At 36.4% G+C, this 26,757-nt stretch overlaps 1 protein-coding gene across 1 annotated transcript in view; it reads left to right on the top strand.

Annotated features, from left to right (window-relative positions):
- Positions 1-26,757, top strand: part of LOC129774718 (bone morphogenetic protein receptor type-1B) — a 422,669-nt gene that overhangs the window by 26,686 nt on the left and 369,226 nt on the right. The window lies entirely within an intron of this gene.

Below are 26,757 nucleotides of genomic sequence, written 5' to 3'. Positions count from 1 at the left end.
AGCCGCTACACACACACACACACACACATATATATACGCGCGAAATTCTTTCCGTTTGGATGCCATTCAGCATTGAGAAAGATCCGGAAAATAATCTGCCAGTTCCTCTGGGAATTTAAAAATACATTCATGTAACAGAGTTTATTTTATGTTTTCTATCCATGTAACACTGACCAAATACATTTGGTTTTGTTAATTTTCAATCAATCGCAATTAACAGGATAGCTTCTGAAGATTATTCTTTCCCATCAGTAGGATATTTCCGTATCCAATATTGTATGCGCCCGCAATCGATTATTGCTCAGTCGCCGAAAGTTCCGAGCTCAGAGTGTTCATTCCCCTCTAGTTTGCCTTCCAAATTGCCATCGTAAACCACGCCTTCTCTCGATTCAATCACGCACAAAAAGCATACTTAAGCGATATTCTGGTGGTGAGACGCATTCATTTTTCGTGAGGACATCAACAAGATAACATCGTTGCTGAGGGTGCTGGACGGCGAAGGATCGAGATCTGCCCTGAAACGCAAGCAGTTTGTTTGAAACTGTGAGGGAGCACAGAGAAGCCGATCCTTCAGGAGAAGAGAAGGTGACCATCGAAGCAGCCGCTACACACACATACACGCACTGAATTCTTTCCGTTTGGATGCCATTCAGCATCGAGAAAGATCCGGAAAATAATCTGCCAGTTCCTCTGGGAATTTAAAAATACATTCATGTGACAGAGTTTTTTTGAATGTTTTCTATCCATGTAACACTGTGACCAAATATTTTTCAATCAAGTGCTATTAACAGATGGTTATCGAGTTAGCATTAACCACTGGTGGGCTTCCAGTATCGAGGAAAATGTGGTAAATCTAATCGTTACTGAAAATAATCTGCCAGTTCCTCTGGGAATTTAAAATTACATTCATGTGAAAGAGTTTATTTTAATGTATTCTATCCATGTAACACTGTGACCACATACATTTGGTTTTGTGAGTTTTCAATCAATCACAATTAACAGGATAGCTTCTGAAGATTATTCTTCCCCATCAGTAGGATATTTCCGTATCCAATATTGGATGCATAAAACCTTGTGCCTCCAACGTAACGCTCTCGTTTTCGAAGTCCCCCAAATATTCGTTCATTCAGAATGAATTCAGATTCAACTTCAAACAAATGATCTCTAAATCAACGATAGTCCTACGTCACCCTTACGGTTATACCATAGATATAACCCACTTCCTGTTTTTTAACGTTGCGTCACACAAAGCGAAAACTTCGGACACGATTCCAAAACATATATACTCATCCGCTATGTAGTGTAGGGTACTGTAGGGACAATACCGACAGTTGTTCTGGAAACAAAAAACCACGCTCTACACGCTCTCGAGGTCATTTCAACCGTAACTAGTGTTGCCTCTTCAAAAAAATATCACTGACAGTTGTTTCTGAATGCTCTTCGTAGAATGACGTGAAGTTTAATGTCAAATGAAAATAAATCATATATGTCAAATAACATAACATAAAACAAACTTAAAATATGATTTAGACGCAATTCTGTTATTTTCTTGATTTTCCCCAAAAAGATATGGAAAAGTGTCCACGTCGTATGTGGACAGCCCCTTATCACTTTGAGCATTTCTTCCCTAGGTGATGTCCCTTTCTAACGTACATTTCGCGTTGATTTATGTCTAACCGGTGATTGTTTTCACTTCAGTCGTTCGTTTGTCCACTCATACAAACCGTTTCGATGACACAGTATATGATTGTTTTGTTTTCATTTGTTTGAAGATTATCAGAAGGACTGTGTACACTGAGAGGAAAATTTAGTATATATGACGATTTTTTTCGTAAATGTTACCAATTCGTTAGTCATTTTCTACCCTACTAATCATTGGTATATCTTACAAAAGGAAATTGGTAGGCATTATTTTTGTAGGATGGTGGGCATGTTGGCCCACCATTGGAGCAGCATCAGTGAAAAGAAAACGTTGTTTTTTATTTGTAAGAGATAATGATAAGGGATAATGACATTATGTTGTTGATAATTAATTCTTATTTGAAAAGCTGTCCTCAATCATACATTATCTTTTACACAATAATTTCCTACATCCTACATTCTACATCTAAACATTGCTCATGCAGATTTAATCGCAGTTTCGACCGAATCAATCTCATATGTTTTTTCAAACCCTCACTCATCAAGGTTTTGCTCCTTTTACTGTTGCACATTTTCATCCTTTAGGACAGGAACAACTGATTAGTTGGCAGTTGATGGGACTAGATCGCAGTACATTTCATCCGCATTATTTGCTCTCCCGTTTTCTGATGTATGATTATGGTTAGTTATAAATATGGGTTTGTGATGAAATATATGTGGTTACCTGAGATTTCTTTGTGTTGCACATGCTCAATCTAATATACATTGAATAGTCAACTGTGAAATTTTAATCCAAGATTAGAAGCTGAAAATTAAAAGGGAAAGGATTGTGTTGAAGTTTATTTTATAAGATTCGGTGTATTAAGATTTCAATACAACGAATTGAACTTTTGTTTTTCCGCAGCGAAAACAAGTTCTCGATATCTTTGTGGTCGAGAATATGTTTTCGCCGAAGAGAAACAGAAGTTACATATATTTGAATCTAATAAAAATCAAAAAAAAACTTACCTTCGAATAGCTTTGTTTCATCAAGAGGAATGACGACTGCGAAGTACGCACATTACAGTTCCTAGAAATGAAAACAATCAAGGTTACACATGCTATGAAGTAAAATGTACGAATCTTTAGTAGGGATGTGTATTGCATAAGACATCCGTTTTACAAAGTTTTGGTAATATTTACGAAAAATGCGTACATTTTACCAATGTTTCAACTACTAAAGATTTGGTAGTTGCATTTACTAATGTTTTCCTCCAGTGTATTTGTCTTAGACGCGAATGATAAATCGTCTCGGTATGTTTATCTCACCCTAGCGATAATTACTACTATAATTACCGATGATAGTATGGTGATTGTGCAATATTCGTGACGATCGATTATCGCTGATCGTTGCGAATGTCAAGGTCTAAAGGTTGCCATGAACGGACAATTAGATAATTGACGTTTCCTTCCCGCAACGATTCGCCGTGATAAATAAATATTAATGAGTTTCTACTTATAAAAATCAAACGTTTTAACCGATTTCTTTTTTGTTTGTTTCCCTTACAGGTGAGCAAAAATCGATGATCGCAATGGCACTAGTGACGCGGGGACGGATCGCTCTAATTCCCACATTTCGAAACCAAAAAAAAAAATTTGACAGAAATGGTTTATTGTTTCCGTTCGAATCGCATTGCGCAGTTCGCTGCTAAATATAAACGATATTCAAATGCCAAACCGAACCAATTCGATACTAAGGGAAGCACATCGCGGAGTGTTCCCCGCCAAAGGATAGCCTGTGCTATCGTAAACATTTTTTGTGACCCCACGGGACTCATAAATTCGTTAGAAAATCTCCTGCGAGCGGGGAGCCTTCGTCGAAATGGGAAAGAACCCACGTCAACACCTTACAACTGTCAGGCAGCGGTCATCAACTCTTCAGGGAGCCTCCGCGATATGTATCCGAGATGGTCTTGATCGCGAGCGTGTGTGCAAGAGTGGGGGGAGAAAAAACGATTAAATGTTTAAAAATTAATTCCTTGCCACCTCTTTACCTAATAACGCTGATGGTTCCAGCGAGTCGCGATTGCGATGATTACCTTCTGTCCATCATCGTGTGTGCAGCGCCCTGGGTTCGTGTCCGGCGATAAATGGAATGGAAAACGAGCCAGCCAGCCAGCAGCAGTCAGTGCTTTGAAAAGAAACCAAAAATCATCTCCATCACGAGCCCGTCATCATCGCGCCATCTCGCATGAGTGGATCCAGAAACCGAGCCGAGACGGGTTCTCCACCCGGGACTCTCCTGAGTTGAATGGGCGCAGGATGAAGAGGAAGATTTGAAGATGTCAGATCTGTTTCTGTTTTGGTTTTTTGCTTCGTTTCTCTTGGTCAGGTTAGTGCTCCGAGCCAAACTATTGGGTAAAGCTTTAAAATTGATACGATATGGATAGGGGGAAGAAGTGAGGTTTGAAGGTCTATCTTTTAACACTTTACGGACCGCTCACGAGTTTTCTCGTTTTGCGTTCCTTCTTGACGGACTTGTGTGAAATTAGCGTATGAATGTTTTTGTTGCGTACAAGTTTCTGTTCAACGTCTTGCTGGATTTCATGAACAATGCATTAATTTAATTGAATTAAATTGATTGTTTATCAATTAACATCTTTCACAATCATGCTCATTGGATAGAGAATTGAATCCTTCATCTTTCCAAACAATTCATTTTTTTCTTGATCGTGACAGAGAAAAGTTATAGACTGAAACGTGAGCCCGGGTCAATATAGGAAAATATGCAGAATTTTCAAAATCAAAAAAAGTTGTTGTTCTAATAGAGTTATCGAAGTTGTTCAATGAAGAAATATTTTACCTTTCTTCCAGCCACAATTTTACTAATCGGAAACGAGTCTGAGAAAAGTTATAGGTCAAGTTGAAGGAAAAAATTAATTATATTAAAGAAAATAGAAAAAAAAGTTATTTGAAAGGACTCAAAACACATTCTCGAGATAGTACTTATTCGATATAGAATATTTTTATCCATCTTTAGCAAAATTTTGGTCGGAAAAGGGTCTAAGAAAAGTTATAGCCCAGAACCTATACAACTTGTATGGGGAAATCAATTAATTTAAAAAAAAAATCAAAAAAGTTATTTGAAAGGACCCAAAACACATTTTTGAGATAATACTCATTGGATAGAGATTATTTTTATCCATCTTCAACCAAAATTTCGTTGGCCGGAAAAGAGTCTGAGAAAAGTTATGGGCCAAAGTGTATACAAGTTGTTGGAAGGAAATTTATAAATTTAACAAAAATGCAAATAGAACTTTTTCGCACCCGAAAAAAAATTGTAAGGAACAGAGCGCGAAGTCGAAATTTTTAGGTGATTTTTGAAATGCTTTAAAATCGTGAAATATCAACGGATGAAGATGGGATATAAATTACTTTAAAGCATAATTTATATGGATTTACACGGAATATTTTACAGAGAAATTTGTATCTCGATGTATGTAGATGTAGTGGGCAAAAGTATCGGGAAGAAATGAGAAATCGATTTCTTTCTGGTTTTTTTCAAAGATAGCAAATCCAATTAACGTTATCAACTATTTTTCATTTCGTTTCTATAACGGTGTTGTAGGATCATTTAGTACAGAGATGTTATTGTTTGAACGAAAAATTTCGAATTCGTATTGGATGATGAATAGTTCAATAAATAATCATCGAAAAACAGTTTTGAAAACTCCAATAAATTCAATACACCCAGAATTTTTACGCGGGGGATAGAATTTTGTTATAATTTATCGCGGTACACCATAGTAGATGTACTTTGAGTATTTTTTTTCAAATTTTCATTTCCAAGTCTATCGAGAATGGGGAAAAAAAGGAAAACTCATTTTTTCACTCTTAGGGTAGGTTTAGACTAGTGATATATTCGTGTGAAGAAATATGATGAGATTTATAGAAATCGCATCAACCGTTCGCACTAGCGCGAACTTATATAATGAATATATTCATATTTTTGGTGAATTTATTCACCTGAAGTAGAACTGCATCCAACTTTAGTGATTTCTCACCAGTGAGAAATTCACCAGCGTTTACATATGCCTAAATTTATTCTATGCATCTTATGCATATATACCTCGGAGAAGTGTATCATATATATTATCACCCGTTTACATCTTTTGTCGGGTGAATAAATCCATCTATAGCTATAGATCTCCCTAATGTAAACCCGCCATTAGAGCGAACCATATAGAAGAATTATCTTGTTTCCTAGTTTGGTACCCTATCAAATATTTTCCATAGTGCTGGTGATAATGTAATATACAATTAAAGAGTTTAAGAAAATAAAAAAAATAATTAAAAGGAATTCTTAGACTTACTACATATTTTCGTACCGAACGTAGTTCTCGAAGTTTTCTGAAAAATACATAAATATCAGAAAACACATACGAACATATTTGAATATAAATAGAAACGGTACTCAAATTCTAAAAAAAATAAATTTGGGTATACAGTAAAGTCTCGATTATATCACTGGGCGTTTTTATCACTCTCGATTCTATTACTGGAAATGTTTCGTTTAAATCACGTTTTTCGGAACAAAAGAAATAATATGCAACTTTTAAATCGTCGTTGAGTTATTGAACAAAAAATGAGGATTAAGCAGAAAAAATGATTTTTAAGTATTTATACCGCCTCCTGTATTCACGTAGCTTACGAAAAGTTTTCTTACTGTGGGTATTGCGCATTTCTTTTGAAAGCCTCTCGTACAATTTTCATAAGTTCTGCTTTTTTGGAATGAGAAGCACGGTCTGTGCCGTTTCTCAAGTCTGATTCGATTCTGATTGTTGAAGTTACATTTGAAGGTAGCCGATGATACATTTTTGTGACAGCTTTTGCGAATTGAAGTTTGTATTTATTTCTTTGAGACGAGAAATAGGCGAGAAAAAAATCATCCTGAACGTGAATCGAATTGGTAGTATATTTAAATAAATGTGAGCTTTGACTAGTTTTTTGGCGATATCCAACTTGAATGTTATAGGAAATGATCACTTCCATGTCAAGACTTACGGGATAAGAGCACCAGAAAGCTGGACATCAAAGATAACATTTTGATGAAACTAAAAAATTATTCTAACTAATAAATTTATACGTAATATTGGAGCACCTGCGTCGTTCTAGTATAGTAGTGCCTTAATTTTAAAAAGAGTTTCTGTATTTGTAAACTTCAAATATTGTTTGTGGTGGTAAGTTTCCAACAGATTATCAGGTAATTGATAATATCAACCAGGTATATAATTGTGACGAATCTAGTTTACTTTTCATAACATTAAAACATTACATTTATTTATTCGAAAAAAAGTGTTGCAGAAATCATTACTAACAAAACCGAATAACTTTCATATCGTGTTCCTATTTTACTGATACTCTTAAACTGTCATTGAGAATACTTGGAAGATCGAATAATCTTCGATGTTTCAAAGATTTGTCACTTCCAGTGTACTACCGAGGTTCTGCTGTTACTTGGATGAACCGGTAACTATCTTGAGAATGGTTTCAAAATCAGTTTGTTCCGGAAGTTTTTCAGTTTGTAACATGTAAAATAAAAAGTGCAACCTGAAACCGTTCTATTGATATGATGAATAACTGCACTGCGTACCATTGAGGGGATTGAATTATCTCTGATAATAGATTAATATGAGCTTATTCTACAAGTACCGATTGCAGTATCTATTGCTCAACCAATGGACAAGGGAATAATTCGAAATACAAAACAAATCTACCGAGAAAAAATAGAATTGACGATCATGTTAAATTCAATAACATTGAACAAGGCACTAAGAACATTGAAAGATGTATTATTTTGGATTCTTTTTACTATTCGAGTTTTGGCTCCATGTTTTATCAAATCCAGTCACCAAATCTTGAAAGCGAATAGGTGTGGCGCAGTTAATAAATATTCTGTCAAACTTGTTTATGATTCCTACTCCTGAGACTCGAATAGATGTACCGGAAATCAGAGAAGAAAGAATGTGTCACAGTTATCATGTTATAGTATCATGTTACAGTATCATGTTATCAGTGTAGAGAATGGGCAATTTTAAAGAATTGAAGATATTGAATATGAAGAAGATGAAGAAGTAAGTGAATACATACAGATGTCAACTAAAAATGACAACTTTGAAATATGTTATCGAATAACATCTGAAGAAGACAATTCATACTGAATGACAGTAAATAATTCGTGTTATTAGATTGAGTGCGCAAAACAAATCACTTTTTTTAGCACGTATACTGTTTTTATGAACTATACGAGAAATTGCTATGAGAAAAGCTTTGCAACAATAATCTCAGTATGTTATGTTCCATTGTGTAATAACATGTTGTATTACAGCTCATGCGATAAATAAATAATAAATATTTTTCTATATATCTTGAATGTCACGGGGAAACAGTGTTTAAATTATTTATATTGCATATTAAAAAAAACAGATTTTTTATTGCAAAAAAAAACCTGTTTCGAATATATCACGTTTCCATTATATCACGCGAAAATTTTGCTGAAAATTGATAAAAATATTCTCTATTCAATGAATTTTATCTCTAAAATGTGTTTTGAGTCCTTTCAAATAATAAAATAATTTTCAAATAATAAATAAATTTTCTTTAAATTAATTTATTTCCCCCATACAAGTTTTATAGTTTTTATAGGGCTTTTCTTAGACCCTTTTCCGACCAATGGAAATTTGGCTAAAGATAGATAAACATATTCTATATCGAATAAGTACTATCTCGAGAATGTGTTTTGGGTCCTTTCAACTAAAATTTTTTTCAATTATCTTTGAAATAATTAATTTCTTCCATAAAACTTGGCCTATAACTTTTCTCAGACCCTTCTTCGATTAATAAAACTGTGGCTGAAAGATAGGTAAAATATTTCTCTATGGAATAACTTCGATAACTCTATTCGAACAACTTTTTTTGATTTTCAAAAGTCTGTATATTTTTCTATATTGACCCATGTTCATGTTTCAGTCTATAACTTTTCTCTGTCACGATCAAGAAAAAAATATGAATTATGTGGAAAGATGAATGATTCAATTCTCTATCCAATGAGCATGATTTCGAAGGTTGTTACTTGCTAAACAATCAATTTATTTCAACTGAAATAATTCATTATTTATTCGTTAAATCCAGCAAGACGTTGAACAGAAACTTGCACGTAACAAAAACTTTTATCCGGTGAACTTTCATTCGCTAACTTCACACAAGTCAAGACGTGCGGTGCCAGGCGTATGTCTTACAAATTTCTTTCCGGTCCTTAATATGTTAAGAGCACAAGTTGCCGAAGATTATCGCATAAGACAACAGGCAGATTAAAGGAAAAAAAGGTGAGTACTCCATATGGCAAAACGGTGTGCAGAAGCAAACGAGAGCAACACATGCACTAGCTCTTAACGTTGGCTAAGAAGAAGGATAATGATAAATAATTTCATTCATCAGCACAGCATCGCTTCTTGCGTGCCGAAAAGCTAAATGCGGTGGTTGATTTTCGTCAATCCGTGATCCACTAAAATGAATGGTTTCTGATTTTTCGAACATGTTAGCCTCTGGTTTCCATGAGTTCCTGACTTTGCTGCGAACAAGAGATGTTAATGGTACGCTAATCTATCTTCAAAAATCTTCTTCAGTGCAGTTTGCACTGAAGTTTTTCTTCGAGAATCCTGCAACTGCAAGCGCACCGATACGGGTTGATATCGAAATAATTAGAGTCCATCGGTACAGAGACCCTGACGAAGCACAACCAGTGCCCGAACCCTTTTTCGCTTTGTTTGGCAAGTCTCGGAAACAGGTTTCACGCGTTGAACTTTTGGCCGGTGGAAGTACCGACACCTGTCAGTTTCTGAGAAATGTAACATCGAGGTGCTAAAAAGTATATCTTGTAATAACACCTCTGGTGTGTCAAATCAGGTTCAATTCGATGCTAATTCGTCTTTATTGGAACGAGTTGAGCCGCCGTTTGGACCCACACCGTGGTATCGCGCACATGGTGCTTATCTGAGTCGGAGATCTGAGACTGAGTTATGTACCGGCCATTGTGAGGTATGTGCGTGAGTGTGTGTGTGTGTGTGTGTGTGTGTGTGTGTGTGTGTGTGTGTGTGGAAGGGGTTGTTCAACTCCAGCAATGTGGCTTGCGTGACCTTGACGTTAGAAAATCACGTTCTGTAGAAAGGAAATCTGCACCAACTCGTGCTCTCGTGTATTGATAAACATGAGACAGTGATACTTTTGGCATCCCATTCAATCATTTCAATTCCCAAGCAAGATCGAGGCTAGTGAAATCAGAGTAACATGAACAAATATTCGCTGATTATAAAATTCTCTGTTTCGTACAGTTAGTTGCCACTAATTCGACATCTTGCTAATTGGACAGACCTGTAATGCGACACGAATAATTGGACATTTTCGCCTCTAATTGGACATTTATGTAAACATCGAGTTTGGAACCCAAATTATGGCCCCATATTGAAACCAGGCGTCGACACTGTACCACTGACATCTGCTTCTTCTTTATTGGTACTAACGTTCTTAGTGGAACTTCGCCGCCCCAACGTAGTATTACTTGCGTCATTTTTATTAGTACTTAGTTGAGATTTATTTGCCCAATAATACGCCTTGTAAGTATTTCGGAGTAGCAAGCTCTAGAAGAAATAAAGTTTCTCTATGTTGAGCGTCTTGAGGTGAACACTTTTGAAATGCCCCAGAAAATGCAATATTCTGAATAAAACCTAAATTATGAATGGATCAATATGATGACTGTAAACCCAAGCAATGATAAATGCAACATCTACTTGAGAATTCGAATGTTTTCATTCAAAAATGGTGGTTTCTAAAGCCGGAAAAACCATGATCATTTTTTGGACAAACCATGATCAGAGGTGGTCAAACCATGATCATTATTCGCCTTTGAGGAAAATCGTTGAAAAACATAAAAATTTGAATAATTTCAACGCCTTATGGTAGTATTAGCAACAAGAGACTTGGGGCTTTTCATCAAACCCAAACTCGTATCGATTATATGTTATTTTCGTGAAGAAAAATCGATTTGCATTTACAAGTTGCGTAAAAACACCCCAAATCGGACAAACCAAGATCATTTACCCTACGACTATTTTCGATGAACTTTGAGGAGCATCGAATTTTTATAAATTTTCGAAACATAGAATTTTGGTATGGTAACAATTAATTTCAACCACAAACTATGAATCCTGATGTGATTTAAAACAAAAAAGCTCATTATCGGTCTCCTACTAGATGCAACCGTTCTCGAGACATTTAAAATAACATTTCTAATTTACTGTCTTTTTTATAATAAATTTTATATATGTTTAATATGTTTGTCGTGTTGTACCGCCATGTTCATGAAATTTTATGAATTTGCTTATAATTTCCAACAATTTTTCTAAATATAATTATATTTGGAAAAGTATATATTAGTTTTTCATCCAATTCATCATCGAAGGTAACAGTATTTTGACCTATTTTATATGTTACATAGTGTTTTTCCATATATTCTTTGCATTCAATGTTAATGGAATATTTTTGGAGACTATAAAGCACAAACGTTATGAGTTCCTGAACTACTCAGCAATTTGCAATGCTTCGGACGCATTGATGCAAAAGAGCTAAATCCAATTTTGCAATTTGGATTAATTCTCTTAAATCTGTTGTAAGTTTCCCGCATTGACGCTTCCCATCTTTGGCTACAGGAACATTTGTTTCTCCAGGTCGTTTCATTATAGAATTCATATTGTTTCATTATAAAATTCAGAAACTTGATTATTAACATCTTCACTTAAACTTGGCCCATATTTGCTATGTGGTGTAGACAATACACCTTTTTCATTTACCCGTGTTTTAGCTTGGATTGCCATATATTTATTAACGCCAAATTCTTCCAAGTCTTCCATTCTTTTACGGACCAAGACTTAAGCAAAATCGTTTAAATACTAACTTTTTCCGACCGTGTCGTGTTTGTGTGGAGAAAATTCTCTTTGATAATGTCATCAAACTCTTTTGCCTTTTGTTTATAGTTCGACTTTTTCGTTTTCTTCGTGTGAAAAGGAAAAGAGATTTCTTTTAATACCTTTATACATTTCATTGAATTTTTGCTAAACGTAACTAGCCTGTCCAAGTTTCCTCGTCATTACCAGTTATCGAGAAAATGATGGATAACTTTTTCCCCAACCTAATATATTTTTACCAGAATTATGCATTTGGGAAAGTTGTTAAATTCATAAAATTCATTCATTTCATGAACATGACGATATAACACGACAAACATATTAAAAGGGAATATTTACAATAAATTATAAATATTTTTCTAAATATCTTGAGAATGGTTGCAGGTAGAAGAAGATTGAAAATGGTTTTTTCTTATTTTAAATCACATCAGGATTCATAATTTGTGGCTAAAATTGATTGTTAACATACAAAAATTCAATGTTTCACAAAGTTCGTCAAAAATATTTGGATCTTGGAATCTATATTGGAATTATTTTTTGAATTTTCTACATTATATTTAAAAAAAATGAAAAATACCTATTTTAGATATTGCAAATTTAAGTTTTTTTTTCGCAAATAAGTTAAGGGTTCTAATTTTTTTTTCAGTGTATATTTTTTTCAGGTTTAAACATCAATAGGGGAAAGGGGGCAGTTTCGGACAACGCTTATAAAAATCAAGTTGTACAATTTTCAACCAAATCAATAATATAAGTAAGTTAACAGTTCTTCCACCAACAGCTGTCATATGGTTTGACATCTCCTGGTCGTTTATTATTAACGAAAACAACACAATGTCCTTTTTCATACACGTTTCGAAACTTTTGAGCTTGAAGCTGTAAGCATTTCCCTAATTTCTTTGTGGGCGATTTAGAAATTTAAGTACACCACCTTATTCAGTAACTAATATGAAATGAAAAAAACCTGCATACAACGGGGAATAAAGGTCTATTTATTAGATAAAATTATGATTTGTCTTCGGATGGTGGTGGGGCACATTCGGACATCGTTCACGGGGCACATTCGGACGCTGTTTAATACCTCATAAAATTTGTGTCTGATTGTTGTTTACCAACAAACATCAATTTAGTCTGATTCTCAGACCTAATGATGGGTCGAAACTACAAAAAAAAAACCGATAGAACCAGCATCAACGAAGATGAGATGGTAAGAGTTATCGAACTTGTTTCGAATAGAATGTTTTCATGATTCTAGCTCACAGGTGGTCCAGCTGGGCCCATTGTCTTTGCTAATTTCCCAATTAACGGTTGCATAACGGGAAAATTGCACAATTCATGTATCTTTTCCACCTTATGTCACAAATCGCTTACAACCGCTTTATGTTTCAGTTATGGCTCTTGACAAAATGACAGGTTGCTATCCATTCTCAAGAAAGGTTTATTCGGACAAGGATTTTGAATGCTCAAATGATTTCACCTACTGGAGCGGAGGTAGAAACTGACTCATCGGGTAATACAACAATGCTGCAAAAACATTGCGTTCACAGCTTTTTCCCTGGAAAATGTTGAACCTTTTCTAAAAACTTCACCGCGGAATACTACCACTCGAAAGCGGAAGAAAGTAAAATCACGAATTTTTTCTGACTCTCATAGCGAGCAGTTTCCTTTCAGATAAATACTGATAAACAGAAAAATGCAGAATATGCTGCAAATAAGAGGAAACGGATAGAATTGTTGATAAACATAAAATTTCAATCTTTTTTCGTTGTCCGAAAGTGCCCCAGGACTGTCCGAAACTGCCTGACAAAAAGGCAATTTTCAAAAATTCGAATAAACCATTCGTAATCGCATCAACGCACACCTGTAACACGCTCATATGATACATTGATGTCCAAATGATAACCAGGATGAATTCAGGATTATTTTTTTTATGTTTACAAAAAATATTAAAAATCAAGGAAAAAAAAGTGTTCGAATGTGCCCCCCTCTCCCCTACTCTGGATTTTAAAAAACAACGACAAGTTCAATTGTCCCATGTTGATATTCTAGGCATAATTGTCCCACCATGATTTTTTAAACCCATAATCAAGCTTGGTTGATTCATGTGAGGGGAACGTTTCATATTCCATTAGGCAATAGTCTACTGCTTAAAAAACCCGGTATATTGCGAAACTGGAATGCTTAAAGCTTCTGGTAGACAAATATGCTAGAAAATGGTAGAAAACGGTACCAATCTGGAAGAGCTTGAATGCAACAACGTAATCTCCAACGAAAAATTATTTAAATTTTCCGTTTTTCCTCGCATGTTTTTTGTTGCTTTTTCAGGATTTAGATCATGGTCTAATTTGAATATTTTTTCTTTTTTATATTGTTTATGTTACATTCGGTGGTACATTAGGCTAGAAAAAATATTGGTCTTTGTAACTTTTGGATGAGGTATACGTGTTCCGGGTGAGTGTTATTTGAGTGAATGTTATACAACTGATTTCAAAAGACAATCTCGGAAAATTGTTACAATATAAATTCTATGTATTTGCTTTAAAAAAATGTCGTATTTCTGATCGAAATTTGACGCTTTATTTAATATACTTAAAATTATCTAATTTAAGTCAAATATGCGCCGTTTTGTTCGCAAACTTGTTGCCATTTAGAAGGCAACTTCATTATAAGGGGGGCCCTTATCAAACCCCCCTCCTTATTTGCAAAAAACTCAGACAGCCAGTTTTCGCAAGCCTCTTTTGAGGCCAACTTAGTATCACCAAGAGCGTTTTGCATGGACCGGAAGAGATGATAATCACTTGGAGCCAGGTCCGGACTATACGGTGGGTGCAATAGGTCATCCCATCCGAGCTCCCGTAGCTTCTGGCGGGTCATCAAAGATGTGTGAGGCCGAGCGTTGTCCTGGTGGAAAACAACACCATTGGATGGATGATTCCCTCCTAATCCCACCAAACACACAGCAAAGCCTTCCTGGCCGTCAATTCGAGCTTGGCGATGGTTTGGGCCGGCTCACCGCGCTTCGACCACGACTTTTTTCGCTTTAGGTTGTCGTACATGATCCACTTTTCATCACCAGTCACCATCTTCTTCAAAAATGGGTCGAGTTCGTTCCGTTTCAGCATCGCAGGCGTTGATTCGGTCTAAAAGATTTTTTTGCGTCAACTCGTGTGGCACCCATACATCCAGCTTTCTTGGAATCCAATCTTCTGCAAATTTTTCCAAACGGTTTTATGGTCTATACCCAGTTCTTGGCCAATCGAGCAAGTGCTCAGATGCCGGTCTACTTGGATGATTTCAACGATTTTATCGATTTCCACGACGATTGGCCTACCAGTACGGGGTGTATCTTCGACAGCCGCTACACCAGAACGAATTCGATCAAACCAACGCTGTGCTGTGCGAATTGTTACAGTATCGGGTCGATAAACTACACGAATTTTTTCGGTCGCCTTCGTTGCAGTTTTACCTCGCACGTAGTAAAAACGTAAAATATGGCGAATTTCTTGCTTGGTGAACTCCATCTTTGGTGCGCTATAACTTGAGACTGAAAAGGACAATCACAACACTCAAAACGACACATGTAGTACAGGTTGTCGTTTTTAAATAGCCGTATAGTATGACCCGATGCGATAAGTACAACACAAAATATGTTTAAGTGTTGCCATATATTCACAATATACGACATTTCTTTTTCCCCAACCCAATATCTTCTGCTTTGAAATCGAATGTTACTTAAGACTTGAACCTTAGAAGCTTATGAGAAAAGGGGCATCCACAGTGAACTTCGATTTTTCTGATAATCAAATTTTAATGAATAACGCACAGATTGGTTTAGTAAAGTTCTGCTAATTTTGAAGAAATGGAAAAATGGGTCCATTCTTGGCTCGCTTTGCGAAATATTCTTCAGTTCATGTTGAATTGGTTTGAAGTCTTCACACAGTGCGTGTCAAGCTCACGTACACGAGTGTACCGGTAGAAGTCAATAGACCTTTCTTCATTACATCTCACATCCCGCAAAATTTACAATTTCAAACTATTATCAGCCAAGGATTCAGCAATAAATAATCGCCGATAGGAAACGAGCTACGAACGAGTAGCAGCATAGAATGCACACGCTTCACACCATAGTGCTGCTTATCCGCGTGGCCAATCAAACACCCCGGCTCTTGCCACTCGGATTCCAGGTGATATATTTTGCGCCGATATTCACCGGTTGTCGGTCGGCCGATAGGCACAACTGATTGTAGGCAATTTTTCGCGCATAATCTGAAACCAATTTATTTCGATGCGGCGGCTAGAGACGAGAGCTGGAGTGCGCAGTTGCATCGTTTATTCAAATGGCGATGTAAAGCTACGGACTCGAGCATCGAAGGATTATTAGATGGAAGATGGGCACGAGAAAAGATGGAAGCGCGTGCTGCTGAAACTGTCCAGTGGTGGTTGTCAGAGTTATTAATTCGATAGGATTAGGTGAACGTCTCCCGATGTTTCCGTAAGCTTATATTCCCTATGACACAACCCATCCCATCTGGTGGCGGTGGTTGGCGAAGAGACGTATGCAATTGATTAGTGTTAATTTATCGATTGATGTTCTGCTATTAGATAAACCTGGTGGAAAGCTGCTTGCTCAGTACATATGGTGATTGCGTACTGCGAACACCTTGTAACTCATTCCAGAACCGGTAATCGCACGTGTTAGATAAGATTTTAAATAATGGATAATACTGGTCGCGAACTCCAAAATCCACCAGTGATCAAACAATCAGCATTATCTTTTACGACCGATCGTTAATTCGGGTTGTTAGTCCGTCCGCATCAGGAACCAGAAACCAGAGAAAGTAAAGCTTTCCGTAAACATATTCAATAATTTGATTCTTTGTTTGCTAGGCTGCCGGGTCGCCGAGTTCACGGCGTGGTTTAATTAATTATGAAAATAAGCTCTTTCCACTTCACGATAGTTCGACGGTTACCACAAGCGGCGTGAATACCGTCTGGGCATTAGGTCTATTATGGCTGCCCGTTTCGACTGCCCGGTATTTTGACAAATGATTTTCGTTATCTTGAGCTGGGTGCTGCTGCAAATTGCTGTATAGTTTCGTTATCAGCCATAACATTCTGATCCTTTGACCCGCGCCAAGCTCAGCGGGGGGTTCGTCCGAGAGCTTAGCATAATAAAATTTTACACGCGTGTGTTCCGCAGAAATGGTGGTGGCATGGGTTAGGTGTTATCTGGTAGTGTTTATCTGTATAGACATCGAATATATGGCAGTGCATCATACAACGTACGTTGAAAATCGAAATTCTTATGGAATAAAAGGAAGATAGTGTATTTCTAATCGTCAATGTTATACTGTTTTTGTTAGTAAATTATAGAAAAATTTCATCACTTTTGAAACAACTCTCGAGGCTCTACGGGAGTCTCACATACCAGAGACCATAAACAAAGACAGAGATGAAATGAGAAGTTTGTTGTAAGTTATTGACATCTTCTTACACATGTGTTACACATCTTTTCCGATGTTTTCGTCAGAAAATTGTCCCAAAATTTTAACGATAAAACACATGTTTCTGTTTTATATGTTAGTAACCTCTTGCAGGGAACCTATAAACTATGGGTGTTTATTGACTGTTTGACCGAAGGCAAATATTGGACATTTTTTGACGAACCGAAAAACCTTTATGGTCGACGACAGCCAACCAACAGGCAGTTTTAAATTGTTGAATGAATTTTTTTACTTGGTATTATCGATTTACTTGAAACACGTAGTGTAATTTTCCAGAAAACAACCGCGCTCAAGTTTAATTTTCATCAGCGCGCGTTCATAACAAACACATATTCTCTCCTGGCACGAAATGCACCGAACTCAGAAACAAGTAAGCACAAAATGAACACGACGCAGAATTCAGCTACTAAACATCGCTTCTCACTTGTGTGATGCTTTTTTGGCGATCTTTAGAAAAAGATCGATCTTGATGGGTCGATTTTCTGAACGGCGCAGGGATCGATTTACTGATTATATCGGTACCAAAGAATCGATCTTTGAAAAATGCTTTTTTCCATTTATTTACTTGTCCTTTACAAGTATTGCCTTTTCAATTTCATAACGGGTTTACCCATTAGTGGCCAGCGTATGAAATTTAATACGCAAAAATGCCTGTTTTTGAAAAACCGTTTTTGATGAAACTAAAGTGTTAAGCGCATTTTAAATGATACCACATGACAATTAAGAGTGTTTTTTTTGTGTCAGTGTCATTTTATCTGTCATTTTTGTTGTTTTGTTGTGTTTTGAAGCTTACAAAGTTCGAGTTTAATGGAGTCGCAAAGGTAAACATAAATTTATCAAAGTTTTACCTCTTAAAGGATTCTAAATTGCTCAAATCTGTGACACAAAACTACTAGACGAGTGTAAAAAATGATATCTAGCAAAAAATCCAAAGAAAATTATGAAATCTTAAAAAAAACTATGTTTACTTCCGAGCGTATGGAATTTCATACGCTGTGCAATTACGGTATATTTTTTTCTCAATAGGATATATCAGCTTCCCGATAATCTGGAGGAGCTGTACAATTATTTGATTGATTTGGATGAAGACGCTTTCGAAAATCTAGTGTCAACAAATGATATTGACTTTGTCATCGTGCCCCCAAGCGGTGGAGACAGCGATGTGGATGCTGGAGATAGTGACTCGGAGGACGGCCCTTCTGGTTTTGGAAAACAAGTGAATGTCGAGAGCAACATTGAACGAGGTCAATCACAAGAATGCTTCTCGGGCAGCAGCAAGAAGCTGAGAGCCAGACACTGGGAAAAAATGACCTTAAATTCGGATGCAGATGCAGCCGTTGTTCTTGAAGGACATTCACCTGATCTTAGTGATCTCTGCTCGAAACATAAATGGTCTGCCGTGCAAATGTTCCATTACCTATTTGACGCAGATTTCGTCGGACTAATCACCACAGAGACAAATAAGTACGCACTGCTAAAAGGAGATACAAGATTCCGTGTGTACCGGTAATGTACAAATTTCTAGGAATTGAACCGTAGGCCAATTATGCGTAGAACGGCAGTACACGAAAATGCTAATAAACCATGAAAATGGTTGTTGAAGTTGAATTTTATGAAATAAAACCGTTTTGTTCAATATTCAAATGATTTCCATTTTTGATACTGCATCGGCTGAGTGTATGAAATTTCATACGTCAGATATCTCAACTTCCATAGAACTCCAAACCAAAATATTGCGTTTCCCCCCGTTTCGGGACGAACCTAGATGGACTAGAAAGTGTCATGCCATTTGGATCATGTTCTTGTACACCTGGGCAGTAATGAGATAAACATGAAATAAATATTTCACATTTTTATTCAAACATCAAAAGCATTTTAGTTTGATTCTCAGAATAAAGGTCACAAAAAAGCCCAGAAAAAATGTATTTTCTAGGACATTCATCTTGAATTATCATGGAATTATTAAATGAAATAAATTAATTGGAAATCATTATTAGAAATTCAACAACTGATATTCATCGTATCATACGTCTGGAATTTAGTCGAAATCTTGGTAGTAATCCCAGTTCTCGAAAAGAACGCTTCAGCTGGACCTTATGCCACCATCCCATCTAGTCACAATTTTCACTGTTGGCCTAGTGAATGCGATGGTGTAAATATAACATGTAACCACTTGTTTTGTAATAACCAAGCTTACAAAACTGCTTCTTCTAAATTTACGATTACTAATTTGACTATCACTATCACTAATTTGACATTCTCGAAAGCTATTCAAATGTTGAGATTATGGTTTTAAAATTTGTCAAGTAGTGATATTAAAATCGATTATGCATACTGGGGGAAAAAATCGAAAAAAACGAAGGAAAAAATCGAATTTCACGATTTTTTCAGGTACAATGAATCGATCCAAAAAATCGAAAATCGAAATGAAAAAGATCGATCCAAAATCGCTCAATCCTAGTGCTGTGGCATAAATACGTGAAATATTATTTGTTTATTGTTTTCTAATAATAATATGTATTGTTTTCTAAATTATATATATTGTTTTCTAAGAGTGAAAAAGAGAGCATAAACGATAATCTATATCCATCTCGGTCTGGGCCGTGTATGTGGCAACGCATGCGAAAAGCTTTAATACGTGCTTTTTTGCTATGTGTATCTTGTTTCGCTCGCTCGTATTGCTTTTTTTATTGTTATAGCATATATATTCAGCCATTCCATGCCAAACCGATATACTGATTCTCAGATTTTCGTGAAAAGTGATAGTTTTTTACTTTTCGCAGAATATTAGACCCGTATTTTTTTATATTTTCAATAGGGTGCCAATTTTCATTTTAGAGTGATAAAAATATAGAATTTTTCGACTTTTTTTCAAAAAGGACTTTTTTCAAAAATTCATAGCTTGTGAACTACTGAACCGATTTAGATGGTCGACATATCAAATCAAAGCTAATTAGCTAGTCCTTCTTGGATTTTTTTTCTTGAAAGCTGAGGATCTTTTACATAACATATCCAAAATACAGGAAGGCTTCATTTTTTGTTCTTAAGTTATGATTTTTCAAAGTTAACTGATGGTACAAAAAATAATTTTTCCCCTTTTTCAAAAATTTATAACATTTAAAATACTGGACCGATTCAGATGATCAACATATCAATTTGAAGCCAATGAGTTAGTTTTGCGTAAACTGAAAACGTGTTAACTTAGAAAAATTATAGCTCATACACGAAAAAAGACACCTCTCTTAAATTTGGATGTATTATGTGAGAAAACCTCAGCTTCTAAGAAAAAAATAAAAAATATGGTGCCTTTGGTCCCAAAACCATGTAAACTATGAAAAACAAATACAGCCAATTATCACGAAAACAAAATTCTATTATTTTCCCAAGTGTAATATTTTTTTTAAACAAAAATAGCTCATTGGCTTTAATTTGATATGTCGATCACCTGAATCTGTCCAGTAGTTCAAAAGTTACGAATTATTGTGGTGAAAAATAGGATAAAAATAGATTTTTTGAACCATCGGTTAATTTTGAAAAATCATAACTCAAGAACAAAAAATAACGCCTCTCTGACTTTTGGATATGTTATGTAAAAAAACCTATGCTGTCAAGAGAAAATATAAAAAAAATAGCGCCCTTGGTCCCGAGACCATGAAACTATAGAAAACAAATACAATCAATAATGACAAAATCAAAACCTAAAATTTTTGCAAGCGTAACATTTTTTCAAGAAAGACTAGCTAGACTTAAATTTGATATGTCGACCATCTAAATCGGTTCAGTAGTTCACAAGTTATGAATTTTTGAAAAAAGTCATTTGTGGAAAAAGGGGAAAAAGTTGATTTTTCGGATTACCCTAAAATGGAACCTTAATGTAGAAATAGAAAAAAAAGTGGGTAATGTTTTGCGGTAAAGAACAAAATTACCACTTTTCACGAAAATTTGAGAACCAGTATATCGGTTTGGGATGGAATGGCTGTATTATTAGGTGTTCCCGTGGCCGAGTGGTTAGCGTCAAACCTAACATGCCGGGAAGTCGGGTTCGATTCCCGTACAGGTTGGGGGAGTTTTTCTTCTAACTAATTTTCTCCGTCTTGCACTGTAGTTACGCGTATTTTAGAGCTTGCCACTCAGAATGCATCCAAGTGCATATTTGGGACAGAAATCTCAATCAATTATTAATGAAAAAATGACGCAAGTAATAATACATGGAGACGGCGGAGTTCCTCTAGGAACGTTAGTGTCATTTTCAGAAGAAGAAGATATATACTATTAGTGATGAAAAGAATAATAGTTTGGCCGAATACCGGGTACCGGATATCCGGCAGCCGCAAATAAAAGATCACATTTTAGGAAGTAATGAAATATTTTTTACACAAAAAGTAATGAACTATATAAAGCTTTTCGTATAGAATGAATATCCCTTAATAGAATATCAAGTTTTCTGCAAGGAATAAGGTTTGTTTACGGATGTTCTACAAAATGTGACAACTTTTTAGTCGAATTGCTGACTATGTTCTATTTATACAGGGTTTTCCAAGTTTAAATTCCGAAAGTAAATTGAAATAAAACTCACTAAGAATTCGAATTTCGATGAAACTTTTATTTCAAATTAAAGTTTGGTTTATGCCATTATGTGTGAAATACAACATCATTCAAATGTCCACCTAGGGCTTCCTCGCACACCTTGATCCGGAACAGGTAATTTTCGAAGACTTTTCGGCACATATGGGGCGGTATCTCGGTCATAACTTCACGAATGTTGTCTTTCAAATGTTCAAGAGTTTGCGGAGAGTTGGCATAGATACGGTCTTTCGCATAACCCCACAAAACAAAGTCTAGCGGGTTCAAATCGCATGATCTGGACGGCCAATTGGCATCACCGAAACGCGAAATTATGCGTCCCTCAAATTTCGTTCGCAATATGTTCGGTCGTGTTGTGTGGCACGTGGCGCCGTCCTGCTGAAACCACATGTCATCCGTATCCATATCTTCAATTTGTGGTAAAAAAAATCGGTTGACATGCGGCCATAGCGCCCACCATTCACAGTTACCGTCTCGCCGTCCTCATTTTAAAAGAAATACCCGATGACTCCACCAGACCATAATGGGCACCAAACAGTGACTTGGCGGATGCAATGGCCTCTCAACAATCACGTGTGGATTGTCTGAGCCCCATATACGGAAATTTTGGGTGTTCACATAGCCACCGAGCTCGAAATATGCCTCATTGCTGAAGAAAATTTGATGCGAAAATTCAGCATTTTGCTGCTGTTGTTCGTTCACCCAATCGACGTATGCCCGACGCATTCCATAGTCACCACGCTCTAATTTTTGTACCAGTTGGATTTTATATGGATGTAGGTGCAAGTCCAAATGCAAAATTCGCCACAATGATGTGTTTGACAAGCCCAATTGCTGAGCACGCCGTGGAATCGAAACATTCGGGTCATCCTCCACACTGGCAGCAACAGCAGCAATATTTTCGGCCGAACGCACATTACGATGATGCACAGGTTTCACAATATCCGCTACGGATCCAGTTTGTTCGAATTTACGCACTACATTAGCGATTGTGTGCTCTGTAGGCCGTCCATGATGACCAAAATCCGTCCGTAATGTTCGAAAAACATTTGCCGGTTTTTCATCATTTTTATAGTATAACTAGCTAACCCGGCAAACTTCGTCCCGCCCATTTACTTGATTAATTCTCGAGTAATGCAGAAATTTGTGTTTTATTTGTATGGCAGCCACCCCTAAGAGAGGGGGGAGGGGTATCTAACCACCATAGAAACATTCATTGCACCCTAAAGTTTCCATATGCCTAATTTGGTTCAATTTGCTTGATTAATTCTCGGGTAATGCAAAAATTTGTGTTTCATTTGTACGGCAGCCCCCTCTAAGAGAGGAGGAAGGAGTATCTTAACACCATAGAAACATTTGTTGCATCCTAAAACCTCCACATGCCAAATTAGGTTTCATTTGCTTGATTAATTCTCGAGTAATGCAGAAATTTGTGTTTCATTTGTATGGCAGCCCCCCCTTTGAGTGGGGGAAGGACTGTCTAACCATCATAGAAACATTTATTGCACCCTAAAACTTTCACATGCCAACTTTGGTTTCGTTTGATTGATTCATTTCCGAGTAATGCAAAAAATTGTGTTTCATTTGTATGGCAGCCCCCTCTAAGAGAGGGGGAAGGAGTATCTTATCACCATAGAAACATTTATTGCATCCTAAAACCTCCACATGCCAAATTTGGTTTCATTTGCTTGATTAATTCTCGAGTAATGCAGAAATTTGTGTTTCATTTGTATGGCAGCCCCCCCTTTGAGTGGGGGAAGGACTGTCTAACCATCATAGAAACATTTATTGCACCTTAAAATTTTCACATGCCAACTTTGGTTTCGTTTGCTTGGTTAATTTCCGAGTAATGCAGAAATTTGTGTTTCATTTGTATGGCAGCCCCCCCTTAGAGAGGGGGGAGGGGTCTCAAAATATCACGAAAACCTTCCCCGACCCCAAAAACCCCTACATACCAATTTTCATGTCGATCGGTTCAGTAGTTTCCGAGTCTATAAGAATCAGACAGACAGACAGACATCACTCCATTTTTATATATATATATATATAGATTAAACAAAATTAACACGTTGTGCGATGCTAAAACGATCCATATTGTAAAATGGCAGACATTCAACTAACGATATAACGCTTTGGTTGACAGCTATGTCAAACGGTTGTCAGCGCAGGGCTGTATACTTTCGGAAGCCCGAAATGGAAAACCCTGTACAATTGACGAATTTACGCAAAGCTGAATCAGCTCATGCGACATCTACATTAGAGCTCAGAACCACAAAAGTGAGGGTGTTTGTTTATTTTACGCACTGAAAAGCAAGATTCGATGGTGATTATTCATTTTATTTCAATTTAGATTCATTTCAGCCATTGAATGTCGTCAGTATATGGTAAGAAAATTGGGGTTTTGTATATTTACGATGGTTTCAACACACGATTTGACCAAAGTCATAGATAATCTTCGAAAATTTTAAGTTTGATAATGCATACTGGTTATTAATACTATGAATAATTGCGATGAAATCGATATCATATCAAATTGGCTGATATCATTGATTATGTAGGGGTCGATACGAGAAAGATTTGCAGTATTTTTAGTGCAAAACACCCTATTCATCGTTTACTTAATTGAAAAAAATTAAAGTTACAATACTTATAACAAGCAATTCCTCGTAATACACATAGCACATTGTAAAATGATGATTTTCTAACCTTTTCAGCGTGGAAAGAATACATGCAACTGGGAAATTTGAAGATAAATTCTGATTTTTCTAGAAAATTTGAACGAATTTCATACCAAAAAAACAAAACATCCTCATTTTACTCGCTACGCCATCTGGTTGTAAATCCAACGTAAATTCGTCAATAGAAAATGGTCACTGGGACCGACACTGATATTGTGCAAACACTCTTGATGCGCGCTGAATGAAAAATGCAACAAGAAAAAATCGGTGCTTAACGTGTTAATAACAGAAAAAAGTTACAATGATTAAATATTTGTGGATACAGGCAAAGTCGCATAGAAAAAATCGTGCGAAACTTCACCAGTAGCTTAAAAAACCGTGTTCGGTACAAAATTTGAAAAAAAACTTTTTTTGTGCGGTAGATAGGGACCGCATAAAAAAAGTTTCCCCCAAGAAAATAACTCAAATCCACGCTGTTTACGGTTCGATTTTCTTTTGTTTCCCTGCTTTGCGATGGGACAGTTTGCCTATTCAATTGCGCGTTGCTGTGTTGTGCTTTTAGTTCATGTCGGAACTTGCTGCTATTAGAAATCATGCCGAGTGCAACATAGTGCATTTGATGGAAGGATGAGAATAATTTGAGAAATTAATGTTTTAGACGCAAATATGGTTTTTCGCGTTGAAATGCATATAAAACCATCGAAAAAAAATAAATGGACCATAACTTCGGCAAATATGCTCCTTTCATGTACCGCACAAAAAAAACGCACAAAAAAAACCGCACAAGAACAGAAAATAACACAAAAAAAAATCGCACAAAAAAACTCGCAAAAAAGACCGCAAAAAAAATTCGCAAAAAAGACCGCACGAAAATAGGTTTTCCTGTATATTGAAATTATTCAATATTAGTCGAGAAAGGGTAAGTACTACGGATTCAAATAATTCAATCAATTATTTTCATTCAATATTACATAACTTGGAACTGTTTTCGGGGATGATAATCTGAGAGAGGGTTAACTTACTTCACTACAAATCAAATTGATCGAAGCAAAGGGGACGAAACTGAACTACACGCGAGGCTCACAACCAAGGATGCAAAATTTCGAAAGAACATGTTGAAATCGAAAAGCAATTTTTATCAGTGCAAAATATCTCCACCGACATTCTTCACTTCTTCCTATCGCGGTGCCGCTGTGCCTATGACCGCTGGCTCACCATCTTGTTTGTTTTGATATAGTTTTCGTTCCATCAACAGAAATATCAGTTCATTCTCGATGTCAGTGAATGCTCAAGCCGAAAATATCACCTTTCATTGCGTCCTGGTGAAATTTTCGTTGGTCATACACCCATAAACTCAGCACTCAAATGTGCCGTTGCCCATCGATGTGTGTGCAATAAGCGGCACAAAAATGGGACCGGGGCTAGAAACATACTAGGAAAACACACACGAACACGCGTTTAAACGTCTGACGCGGTGTCAGTGAGATGATATTTCCTTGTATGGAATTTTGTTCCCTTCCACTGTCAGCTGATCGAAGATGCGTATGAAAATTTCGGGCGTAAATTCTCAGTGAGACAGTGGAACGAATGAGTGTGGGGAATAATGCAAAAACCAAATGTTCCACGTGACGATGTGTCGGTTGCATGGAATTAAGTTTGGTTCATTTGTCATGAACTGCAGGGGAATTGGTGGTTGATTTTGATGTTGTCTCAATATATTGCGCTGTCAGTAAAGTGAGTGTGAGATTTTGCAACTCTGCTCACAACACCTTTTGGGACAATTTCAACGAAGTGGCAAACAAAAATGATAGCCTACATCGCGTTCTGGAAGAAAATGCCATTGCTAACAACATCAACTTTTAGGCGAAAACATTTCCAATCGATCGCAATCACGTTCCTTACGTTTGGTGGTTATGAAACTTCAAGTACCCCCAATTAACAAGGTTTGCTAGAGTTTATTATTAAACTTCTTGCAGTAGCGTTTACAGTGAAAAACTATTCTCTGAAGCTGGCCTGGCGTACGAAGTAAAGCGTCGGATAAAATTTTTTAATCAAAGTCATAGTGTTGATGAATTAATCTTATGAGTTAATATTTATTTAATCTTGAAAAAAAAATATTTATCTGAGAAATTATTGACTTTTCTGGCCGGATACCGGATTCTTACCGGATATTCGTTTCGTTTCTATATATTATACAAATGATATACCAGTATGGGAGAGTAGCACATTTTCTGTTATTGTTGGGCTCATTTAATGTAATAAATCGGGATGCCAAAATATGCGCTAGAAATTAATATTGGGTGTAGATTTTCGAGATCTGAAACCAACAACAAGAATTTTTACTCCGGGGCTTCC

Source organism: Toxorhynchites rutilus, chromosome 3 (genome assembly GCF_029784135.1).
Source record: "Toxorhynchites rutilus septentrionalis strain SRP chromosome 3, ASM2978413v1, whole genome shotgun sequence".
In the NCBI taxonomy this organism is placed as follows: domain Eukaryota; kingdom Metazoa; phylum Arthropoda; class Insecta; order Diptera; family Culicidae; genus Toxorhynchites; species Toxorhynchites rutilus.
Note: the sequence above shows the minus strand (reverse complement) of the source record. Positions and strands in the feature narration are given on the sequence as shown.